Below are 13,147 nucleotides of genomic sequence, written 5' to 3'. Positions count from 1 at the left end.
TGTCTACTGTGAAGGATATCATAAAGCCTTAATGCAATTGAATCTAAAACAAAAAAGTTATGATTGATGAAAGTAGTAAATCGGTCAGATTTGACCCGAAGACAACAGGAGGGTCTTGAGGTCAAATCTGACCTGACCTGACAAATCTGATCTGATTTTTCGAACTTTCATCAATGAAGTGAAGATGAAGGAGAGAGTTAGAGGTGCAGATAAACAAAGACAGGAGGAGGAGAGTTTTACAGATAAACAGAAACAGAATTGACAGCCTGGGAGGAAGCTTTAGGGAAAGCTTTGAGAGGAGGAGAGTCTGTGCCGAAAACACCAGTGGGAGGAGCAGACAGGGAGATGTGAAGCTGAGAGGAGGAGGGAGGGCAGAGGGAGGTGTACTCGTGGCAGTGGAGGGTAAATGTTTCTGTTTGTGCTCTCACTTCCCCTGTGGAGTGCATGAGTGTAAGCGTGTCGTGGCGGGAGGCTGGGAGTTCGAGCTGTGATAGCATGTGGTTACCAGAGGCCTCCCGCAGTCTGCTCTCCCACTTCAGACCGGCACACACAGGCTGTTTTCAATGAAGGAAACTTGCTGCCACACAGGTAAATCATATCAGATTCAATGTCAGTCTGTAGCTGCTAATGAACACTTTGATATTCAAGGGAAATAGCTTAAAGTAAGAAAATCATCTTGGTTTCAAACGTCAAGAAGGGCAGCACATGTCAAAAGAGACAGAAACCAAGACATGTTAGCAGCTGCTGCACAAAAACATACAGTTTGTTGAAAGTCAAGGACTGGTCCAAGCTCACAGTTTACTGTAGTGATATCAAAACTGTTCAGGTAATAAAGAATTTAAAAGTTTTCATTACTTTCATCCTTTTATTAATCTTGTCATCATGGAACTTTAAAGGTGGTGTTGCTTTCCCTGTAGTGTGTTAACAAGGATGTGTGCATGTTAATGGACGGCAAAGGCTAAAGTCCAAAGTGAGTTTCTCTCACACACATTCAGCCTGAAACGCCTCCCTTGGATTCCTTTTGTTTGCGGGACAAAATACTAATATGAACCTGAAAATGTGCATAATTAGAGTTCATCTATCTTCATTTTTTTGTTTGGTGTGTGTGTGTGTGTACTGAGAAGGATTTGCTCATGCTGTGCTCACTAGAAACAATCCAAACACTCTCTGCGGCTGTGTCCACGTCTGTAAATTGTTGTTTTCCCTTCCGTGCAGCCCCTGTTAGGATGATAGATGAGACGAGATGCAGAGGACGGAAGGCCAGGGAAAGAAGAAAGAAGGAGAGAGATGGAAGGAGATGGGGAAACAGATGGAATAAAAAGCAGGGGGTTGTGAGGGGAGCAGCGGGGGGCAGGAGATTGTGGAGGGCTATATGGAGCTCAGAGTCTGCAGGAGCTGCTTAATGAGCACAGACTTTGTAAGTAATTATTGGTTATCAACCTGATAATAGTCATTGCTCCATTTTGTGGAGCAGTTTCCACATACTTATACAATTATGGCAATTATGAATGAAGTGCCGTATCACAATAGGTCTACATCCTGTACAGCGCTGCCTTTAATTTATTTTTGCATAACGCACAATGACCCGGGAAAAAGTCTGCCAAACAATGAGGGTCCAGTTTCAAATGGCAGAGTTCTAATAACGCCAGCAGGAAACGATATTGTGCGGAGAAGGCTTTGTGAACACAGCCTCGGGATTCATGGCCCCTACAATGAGTGAAACGTGTCTCTTTAAAGAACAAAGCCACCCCTCTTTGGGAAATATTGGATTTCAATTAGAGTCGAGTGCTGAGAGGGAGAGGAGAAACTGTTACTGAAAAAGCAGGAAGAAGTCACTTTTCCAATGCGTTTGATTCACTCATCAGTTACAGCAGCAACAGCAGTCGGGATGAATAAGAGACAACAAAAACAGCTGGCTCACTCCCAGCATGCACTGCATCACTTCAGGGTCTGCAGTAAACACACACATCATTGATCTCACTGAGTTATTCTTCAAAGTCTAAAAGTGTGACGGATCAAAAGTACCTGTTGCAGTAGATCCATATTTCATCACAGTAGAGCGAACAGAATAACATGCTGGATTATTGAACACACAGTATTGGACACATTGAAACTAAAATGATGACGTCATTCACCTTATGCTTCGCCGTCTCGAGGGAGCTTTGCCGGAGTATGAATTGGAGTATTAAGTGTGTTGTTTTAATTATGTTTTTATACATTTGTACTCTGTAAAGTGTCTTTGACTTAGAAAAGTGCTCGATAAATGAAATGCATTATTATTATTAAGTGGAAAAAGGGGCGGGGGGGGGGGGCTACATAAATTGAATAAACCACAAATGTCAACCTCAAGGTGGCGGTAGAGGAAACACAATCTAATCCATACTGTTATTGCTGTCAACACATCTGTAAAAGCTTTGATTACTAAACATTTCTCAACCTACCTTTAAATGTCTCCAGATTCACATAAATGTGTTGAATTTAGCGTTTTAATATACAAAATAAATTAAACTTATGAGAAATCTTAGCAGATAAAACTGTGAGAAGTTAACAGGAGTTCAGCTCGACAGTGAACACAACCCCAATGTGTCACAATCTGAGTTCTTCTTTTCTCCCACAGGCAGCAGTAACCCCCCCCCCCCCCGCTGTGCAGGAAGTAGGCTACACCGTGTTAACATGCACAACAGACGGGGGGGGGGGAAATGTTGCATTATTCTTAGAGGGATATTAAGTCTGTGCATCTCAGTAATTATAAAGCAATTCGGAAGTGACTGATAGGTCACACTCTCTTCTCCTTATCTGCTCCCAGCACAGCTGCACACACTCCTACTTGCATTTCAATATGCTAATCACCCAGTGAGTTGGAAACATTAACCGAAAGAGAAAGCTGGTGAGCATTTCAGATTCAGCTTCCTCCTGATGAGGATTTATTCAGGATATGTATAGCCTCCACTTCCGTGTCCGCTGCAGACTGATTCCATGAAGGAGCCGAGCTATTCTTGAAGACTTGAATTCACCGTATTGTTATCCGTCACACAAATACAACTTGTACAGTTGAGGTTGCAGATTCTTATTGGCTTGTTCCTCTACTGCAGACAGAACACAAAAAAAATCTTGTTTGACATCCTCGACCCCAAAGGAGTTTTTTTGCCAGCTGACTTAATGGATACAAGGAGGGAGAGGGGAAGGAAAGGGAGGAGAGGACCAGGGAACTTTGATGGAGCTCTGCAGGCAAAGTTAGGCCAACAGAAGTGACATGGTGGAAACATAACCCACAAACCAGAAGTGTTTTAGTTGAAGAGGTTTTAAAGGCCAATGGTTCTTGTTTAACGCAGCAGTGGGTCTTTAGTTTTTGGAAAGCTTCCCTCACTAGAGCGAACGCCTGCTGTCAGTCTCGTATAGCGGATGCATTTTTAATAAAGTCTAAAACATCCTACACACTGGAGGTGTTTCAATCTCAAATCTGGATGTGCTGCTGCTTCAGCCAGGGTTAACGTCTGCCATGTCTGCATCAATTCACAGAAATGATGCAGAAGTCTACAGTTTGAAATAGGGTCCGTGTTGGAGGAGCAAATCCTCCGATGCATCCTATCCCTGCAGAATATACATCTATAATTCCTTCTCTCCTCTGTCTGCTCTTCTTCCTTCCTCCTGTGCAGCCTCTGGGCTCAGAGATGTTGTATTAATTAAGTCGCCTCGCTGCTCCCTCATCAAGCTGCCGGTAAATGGCCCCGCTCCAAGTTTCCCTCCCGGAGCGCTCCAAGATGGCAGCCTCCGTAAACAGCTCCAGATTTACAGTAGGCTACTGCAGTCAGGGCTGCTGCTCCTCTCGCCGCACGTGCTGAGAGCTTTAATATGGACATGCATTTTGGGTACACTAAATTACAGTCATCTCTGTTCCTGCTGTGACTGTGATTTACAGCTGCTGCTTAGAGTCTGCCGCTCGCACAGCAATAAACAATTCTGTGCACCTTTATTTACTTGGCATGATTAAAACGGTGTCAGTAGGGTTTGACAAGCAGCCATGCAAATGAGTGAGCTCCTTGGAGATGTGCACACTGTGGGGGGGGGGAAGAGAAGCAGCACTGGAGCTGAGCTGCTGAGGGAAATACCGACTTGAGCTTCAAATAGCCACCACGCACTCAGAATAGTCATTTAAATAAATTGGTTTGTTAGTAAAGATTTCATTCTAAAAGTGTCTTTGTTTATTTCAGATTTAGGCAAAAGATTCTGCTTTTCTGAGATGAAAAAAGGTCAGAAAGACACAAAACAACCACAAAGTGTCTGATGCTGTCTAAGAGATAAAACACAATACAGAACAGAATAATAGGAGTTCAACAGAACCACAGGAGGATGCAAAACTACATCAAAAGAAACCCACATGGCTACCGAGACTTTAAACAACGGCAAAGCTAAATAAATACATACTGCAAACAGATGCAACATGGCAACCAAGGGATGCTAAATGACCACAAAGCTGTTTTTCCTATCAGTGTGCATGCTGCCTTTAATGTCAGGTCTGGAAGCATGCGTCCCCATTCTGACTGCAGCCCGAGTGGGTCATGCAATAATCTGAGTAAGTGAGTGTGAGTCACGCAGAAGCTCTCCACTCAGAAGGCCGTGCTCAGACACACACGGAGCCCGCATCATCCATAAACAATGACCTGGAGCTGTCTCTCCATGTGGACACAGCGTCTGTGTGAGGAGAAAACAGCCCTCACAGAGAGACTTCAAACATCATCACTCCCCGGGTAAATACTGCGAGGAGATCTCATCTCCACCGGCTGCACTGTGGTCAACCTTAAATCAGGCACACTGCAAACTCAGCGATGCAAACCTCACATAGCATGACTGTCAGGACGCATTTTACACATGCAACACAGACACGCTAAACTGCGTGTTCTGCTGACCCCCAGCCTGGAGACATAAACACATTTTTTGCCTTAAGAAATCCTGGTTAGCCATCACAGGAGAGATCAAACTCCTCTCTGATTTCCAGAGTCAACATGAGAAGAGAAAGAAGGACAGAGGACGCCCTCCTCGTCTTGCGTGGGGGTAGAGACTGATTTCTCCGTGGCTCGGGAGAATGAGAAATGACACGGTTTCCCCAAAACCTCATCGGCCCGTTCTGGATTAGTGTATGGCTGTTATTCTAATCTGCACCCTTTTTCTACAGCACCTCATTATGAAGCGGAGGTGCCAAGGCCTCATGCGGGGGAGATATTCAGCGCTGGTGTGACAAGAAGCTGCAAACACTGATGTAAGAACTTCACTTAAACCCAATCACCAGACATGTTGTAGCATGCACCGCGGCTGAACAGGAGGTGTCTGATGTTTGAGGGATATAACCCATATACAGTCTATGGATATAACGCAAAGAGAAGCATCGTGTGTGGCCAACCCAGTCTCACGGCATTTCGTGTTCACCAACACGATTTGCCCCTTTTTTTCGTGTTGCACAGCACGATTTTAAAAGCAATGTATTTCTACTGCCTGCAGCACGTCTTTTTCTCCGGTCGGGTCGAGGAAGACCGGAAGCTGTGTGGTTCATAAAAACATGTTCTTACTCAATATCAAGCCACAGTTATTGCTTTTATTTGAAATCGTATAATTTCGGACTTTTGTTGCCGTCTGTGAGGAAAATAAATGGGGCTCAGAGCCTCAGAATACGGAAATCTGTATTTTTAAATATTTTTTTCCGTCTAATTCGATATTCTTTTCAAAATAACACACTGTTATTTACTCACCAATAACACACAATTATCCTTGCTTTTATTTATTGGTTTAATTCCATAATCTCTGGCTTTTTTGGCGTCCGTCAGGAACTGAATTTCAGAATAAAAATAACCGGAAACAGACGTAGGCCTATAAGGGACATTTCGAGCATCATTGCGATTGTCAACATTTCTGAGTTTAGGATGGCCGAAGACACTACACTACCCATAATCCCCAGCTATCGTTTAGGACTACAGTCCCCGTAAGGTTACGCAGAGCGTCAAACAGCTGTGTGAAATGGAACGAAACCACGCCAGACTATCCACAACTGGAATCGAACGCCCCCCCCAGAACTACACATATGCTGGCTATTGTGTTTCGCAAAATGTTCTATGGGACGTCTCTACTGAACATTTTCGTTTTTCCCACAATTAGAAGTTGCCAGTATTAAACACATTGGTGTTATCAAATGTAAAACATATAACTAATAAATGGGTGAAAATCGCTTGTGTCCATAATGCGCAGCATTAATACCTACATGACAGCTCATTGTTACTTTGTAATTCTACTCCACTAAAATTCAGAGGTTAACCTGGTATTTTTACTCCACTGCATTTATTTGAGTTACTTTGCAGATTCTGATTAATTATGTGAAATATAAACAACCCTTAAATCAGACTTTAGTTACACCTGAGTAAAATTCAGGTAAGGTGATTGTCAAGTGCCAACAGTCAGGAAAGATATTTGATAGTTGGTGCTTGAGAAGACTAAACATGCATCTGCAATTGACATGAATGGAAACGAGTAATAAAGTATATTCATTACTCGTTATTCTCTACTAATAGTTAATTAAAGACTGTATATTATGGCTATTTTGCACATCCCTTTCAAGATTTTCAAAGGTGTATTGACATATCATATACACAACTACGGTGTAGTTATGCAATGAATGAAACACTTGGGTCACAGGTTCCTCAACAGTGCATTACAAGACATCTATCAATATGTGTGTACCTCCACCATTAAACTGTCATATTCTGCACATTTCTTATTCTATCTACATACATACGAGTATAATTCATATGTATAATATCAGTTAAAATAAGTGCTTCAACGTAGTTAACATTGCAGGAAAGCAATATATTAGATGTTAAGTACTTTGTCAGGCTAAATATTTATCTGTAGATAGATACCCCCAAAGTTTTTTTCTTATTTAAAAGAAGACCTTAATCTGTTATTTAATGTTTAAATAAAGGTTAATTCGTTTTTCTGTTTTGCACCTCCTCCTATTAATATCTTTGTACATTCTGCACTAAACTGTTTTATTGTAGAGATCACTTATAGTATCTTCTTGATTTTTTATATTCTATATTTATACTTTCCCCCTATGAAAGTATGTACTCTTAATATTTTTTTAAACAAATAAAACACAATAATTCAATAACGTGCTTTAACCACTAGGCGGTGCACACAAGGTACACACAGCCATAATAACTTTGTATTATTAGTGTAGGACACTTTTGTTTTCGTACATCTGAAAATGTGTAGTTTTATGCATGCTTTCACATAATTTTACAGCATATTGCTATACTATTTCAGACTCAGTATTTACATTCTTACATTCAAAGAAAATCAGTAATATCTTTAAAAACTACAGTCCTTTTATATCAGCTGTGCACCGTTATGGTGTAAATATAACCTATCTGTGAATTAGATCAAATGTAAAAGTCAGCCGAATTAGTGTTGATACTGCAAGGAGACGTATTGTGTGAAGAGAAATTGAAGATGTTGTTTAATTGTTGAATATATTTATGATCCACGTCAAGTATTCAGTTTCGGCGGCATTTTCTCAGTTTTTCCAAAGGTCTTCTCATCAGGGCTCTATAAATAAAGAACTACGGCAGATCTGTAATATGTAATGCAGCCGAACCGTGTATTACAATGCCGTTATGTGATGACTTTCAAAGAGAAAAGCAAGAGCGCTCGGAATTAAGTATTATTTTATTATTTTAAAATTGTTTTCCGGATTTCATATCATATAAACACAAAATCCCAGCATGCATTGCGGCTAAAACATCCAATAAGCGAGCTTAAAACCATAGCTGAGGATCTTGGGTAATCGCTCGAAATGCCTACGTCTGTTTCCGGTTATTTTTATTTTGAAATTCAGTTCCTGACGGACGCCAAAAAAGCCCGAGATTATGGAATTAAACCAATAAATAAAAGCAAAGATAATTGTGTGTTATTGGTGAGTAAATAACAGTGTGTTATTTTGAAAAGAATAACAAATTAGAAGGAAAAAAAGATTTAAAAAATACAGATTTCAGTATCCTGAGGCTCTGAGCCCCATTTATTTTCCTCACAGACGGCAACAAAAGTCCGAAATTATACGATTTCAAATAAAAGCAATAACTGTGGCTTGATATTGAGTAAGAACATGTTTTTATGAACCACACAGCTTCCGGTCTTCCTTGACCCGACCGGAGAAAAAGACGTGCTGCAGGCAGTAGAAATACATTGCTTTTAAAATCGTGCTGTGCAACACGAAAAAAAGGGGCAAATCGTGTTGGTGAACACGAATCAATAGATTAAAAATCGTGTTGGTGAACACGAAATGCCGTGAGACTGGGTTGGTGTGGCACCGCTGCAATGTGTGCTGAATCTAAAACAGAACGATTTCCTCTGACCTTCATCGTTTAATTAATTTCAGGCGGGTCAACATGCTACTCTAAATCAATTCCACTCATCTGAATTAGTGCACTGATCACCTCTCATACAGACAGGTGCAGAAAATGGAGGAAGCTCCCACACACACACACACACACACACACACACACACACCACACACACACACACACACCACACACACACACCACACACACACACACACACACACACACACACACACACACACACACACACACACACACCACACACACACACACACACACACACACACACACACACACACACACACACACACAGAGAGAGAGCGAAGGTACTTATGGATTATCCGCAACACCGGATCATATAGGAGTCACATCAAGAGGCACTCCTCTTCCTCTCCACCACAATCATCTTAAAGGACTTCTCATTTCAGACGCCAAGAGCCTTTCATCAGGGGACACACTAATGGCGCGTTTCCACTGCAGCGGGTAGCTCGCTTTAAGCGTGCCGAGCCTGCGGGGCCCGTTTTTGGTTGCGTTTCCACTTGGCCTAGTTTTGGCCCGGGGCTACTTTTTCACCTTTTTTTCTGGCCCGACTAAATCGTGGTTCTAGGGCCAGGAACAACCAGGCTGAGTCGGGCTGAGTATGCTAAACTAGAGAGAGAATCGTTGGCAAGGGGGCTACAACTACAACAAGATGAACATATTTGACCGTGATTTAAATTGTAATACACGTTTCTAAATGATGCCGAAGTAACAACATACTGATACCGGTTAGTAAAAACCATGAATTAATGCTTTGACAAGTCTGCAGACAGACGGCAGGCGAAAAACCCTTTTAAAATGCGTGTTTTCTAAATGTAGCTTGGCTAAGCTAACGTTATATATGCTCCGACCGTCCACACTCACAACGACGGCCTATACGACATAAATAAACCAGCGACTGTATTCGCCATGACACAGGCAGTCTGTGGTTTGTACTTGTTTTAACTTTTGTCTAGTTTCTGAACAGATATGAGGAGATGTGAGCTCTGAGTGCTAATAGCTACGGCTGTGTTGTTTTTCTGCGGGCTCTCATTGAAGATGACGTCACGGCTCCGCCTACACTGCGTTACTATAGTAACTGCCCCAGTTCCTAACTGTAATGGAAGCGCAGCATTAAAGTGAGCCGGGCCTAATAAGGCCTAACCAAACCGAGCGAGGCCCTGCAGTGGAAACGCGCCATAAGTGACATGATGCCCCCTGACCTGGAGGGTCAAGCAAGGGAGGAGTGTGTGCTCGTAATATCATGCCACACACACACACACACACACACAACACACACACCACACACAACACACACACACACACCACACACACACACACCACACACACACACACACACACACACACACACACACACACACCACACACACACACACACACACACACACACACACACCACACACACCACACACACACACACACACACACACACACACACACACACACACACACACACACACACACACACACACACACACACACAGAGAGAGAGCGAAGGTACTTATGGATTATCCGCAACACCGGATCATATAGGAGTCACATCAAGAGGCACTCCTCTTCCTCTCCACCACAATCATCTTAAAGGACTTCTCATTTCAGACGCCAAGAGCCTTTCATCAGGGGACACACTAATGGCGCGTTTCCACTGCAGCGGGTAGCTCGCTTTAAGCGTGCCGAGCCTGCGGGGCCCGTTTTGGTTGCGTTTCCACTTGGCCTAGTTTTGGCCCGGGGCTACTTTTTCACCTTTTTTCTGGCCCGACTAAATCGTGGTTCTAGGGCCAGGAACAACCAGGCTGAGTCGGGCTGAGTATGCTAAACTAGAGAGAGAATCGTTGGCAAGGGGGCTACAACTACAACAAGATGAACATATTTGACCGTGATTTAAATTGTAATACACGTTTCTAAATGATGCCGAAGTAACAACATACTGATACCGGTTAGTAAAAACCATGAATTAATGCTTTGACAAGTCTGCAGACAGACGGCAGGCGAAAAACCCTTTTAAAATGCGTGTTTTCTAAATGTAGCTTGGCTAAGCTAACGTTATATATGCTCCGACCGTCCACACTCACAACGACGGCCTATACAGACATAAATAAACCAGCGACTGTATTCGCCATGACACAGGCAGTCTGTGGTTTGTACTTGTTTAACTTTTGTCTAGTTTCTGAACAGATATGAGGAGATGTGAGCTCTGAGTGCTAACAGCTAACGGCTGTGTTGTTTTTCTGGGGCTCTCATTGAAGATGACGTCACGGCTCCGCCTACACTGCGTTACTATAGTAACTGCCCCAGTTCCTAAACTGTAATGGAAGCGCAGCATTAAAGTGAGCCGGGCCTAATAAGGCCTAACCAAACCGAGCGAGGCCTGCAGTGGAAACGCGCCATAAGTGACATGATGCCCCCTGACCTGGAGGGTCAAGCAAGGAGGAGTGTGTGCTCGTAATATCATGCCACACACACACACACACACACACACACACACACACACACACACACACACACACACACACACACACACACACACACACACACACACACACAGAGTTAACAGGAAGCTAAGCTTGTGGTTGGTACAGTAGCAGCATGAGAGAGAGAAAGTCCTTACAGTTAGAGGAAATTCGACTTCAAGTTTAAATGAGTAGAAAGCCAACGCTGCGTTCACTTGCTCCTCCTATTATCCGTGCAAGCTAAACCATAACCTACTTGGCCGTGGTCAATATGTCTGCAGTGTGATACTCGCCAAAAACAGAACTAATGCATTCAAACATCCTCACTGTGGTTGGGACATGAGTTTCAAGTAGACACTGTTTTATACGCTTTTATGATTCAATGCAACTCGTTTTCTGTCTCAAATTAAAGCTGCTGCGTTGTAGTTTATCATTGTAGAGTGACATGATGCCTCTCTACATGTTTAATTGTTCCAGAATTACTGAGCTAGACTCGCGTGGAGCGCCACACGCCGTGCACACCAGATATCTGCGTCAAAATGATTCAGATTAAAACAAAATTAAATACCGGATTGGGCGAAAAAAGGACACCTGCTAGACATATTATTATCTATCTATATTTCTCAAATCACTATAGTCCTGAACCTTTTTAATAATACAGTAAAACCAATTGCACAAAGAATGATAAACCACGTGAAAAATGTCTCTCAAATCAACAAATCTCCTGAGGACAGTCACATTCATTTGTCAATGAATTACACCAGGAGCATCTTTCTGAGTAAAAAGTTCTGCATGGTCATCATCAGTTGCAATCTTGTTGGCCTACTTGGCTACTTCCAAGAACAATGAAATTGGTACACAAAAGAAAAACTCTATAATTATCAAGTGATTGATCTAAATTCAGGTTGGACCAGACTTTGATGAAGCTTTAAATGCCATATAGGATTAAACCTGGTAAGTATTGTACGGTGTCCGACAGGCGTTACAACAGCCCAAAACAAAAGTGTGCCAAACGCAACACATGCACACCGTTTACTAAAAGCACTGCATAAATGAAACGCTGCAAGAAGCTCAAAACACAATGGAAACCAGGAGACACCAAGTGATGCCGGAGCTGGGACCGCAGCGCTTGTTGACGTTCAGGAATTATAAAGTTGGACATAATATCGGAAAAAATCATGTGATCACTATGAGCTAATACATTTACATTTTAGGGACGACTCCAACAACAGTAAGAGGTGGGCAACTTTATAATCCCTGAACGTCAACAAGAGCTCCATCTCTGTGCACGTGTTGTGAAGTACGTTAAGATGTTTCTTCATGTGCGTGTGTTTTGGCACATTTGTGTTTTTAAAGCTGCAGTGCATTTCTCCTAATAAAAACGTGTTGGGCCACCCTATGCAAAGTGCTGATGTTCCAACTTCTAACGCATTTTGCTTTTGTGCTCAATCATGAACATTAACTTCAATCTGTGCATGAATACAGACTAAGTAATAGAAAATCAGGATGGCCATAAATCACCGGAGCATCCGGAGCGTCTGCAGACATGTTTACGTGCGGCTGCTGACATCAGCAGCTGTGGGCAGTGTACCGCTATGTTTTATTCAGCGTGTCCCAGAACATGCTGCTGCAGGGGGGGGGGGGGGGGGGGGGGGGGGGGCAGTCAGGATCAGCATGGGGGGCATCTTATTGGAGGGACACACACATAAATGTAGGGTAAGGAGAGGAAGCGACATCACCACATACCTGAGGAAATTCAAACCAATGCAGAAAAGTGAAATAAAGCATCAACTACATCGCCAAGTAAAGCATCAAAAGAATATCCACTTACAGCTGGGAAGCTTTAGCACTTTTGGAAAGAATAACAGGTCTAGAGTGTGGACTAGTTAGCTAGCAAACGATTGGAAAATGACAGCTAGCTCAAGTTGCAAGTAATCGATCATTTGAAATGTATAAGCACAATAGTTGAATTAGTTGTAACTAGAAGAAAGCAAAAATAGTTGGCAAGGAAATTATTGAAATCATAGAAAAAGAAACAAACTGTTGACCGATAAACTGTTGAAATAGTAGTGTAGTATAACACCATAATTTAACTGGCAACAAAAATGTTTTAAGGCTCAATATCATACTAAACCGCACTGATCTTCAACACTAACTTTATGCAAATAAATTGTTTATGGGAATGTTTTGAATTGACTGACACTGCACAATGATTCAAACAAATGTATTGCTTCAAAATGGCATCCTTTCATCTATTTGTGTAGTGCAATTTGT

This window comes from Gymnodraco acuticeps, unplaced genomic scaffold (assembly GCF_902827175.1).
Source record: "Gymnodraco acuticeps unplaced genomic scaffold, fGymAcu1.1, whole genome shotgun sequence".
NCBI classification, from domain to species: domain Eukaryota; kingdom Metazoa; phylum Chordata; class Actinopteri; order Perciformes; family Bathydraconidae; genus Gymnodraco; species Gymnodraco acuticeps.
The sequence above is the reverse complement of the archived record's forward strand: the minus strand, read 5'-3'. Positions refer to the sequence as shown.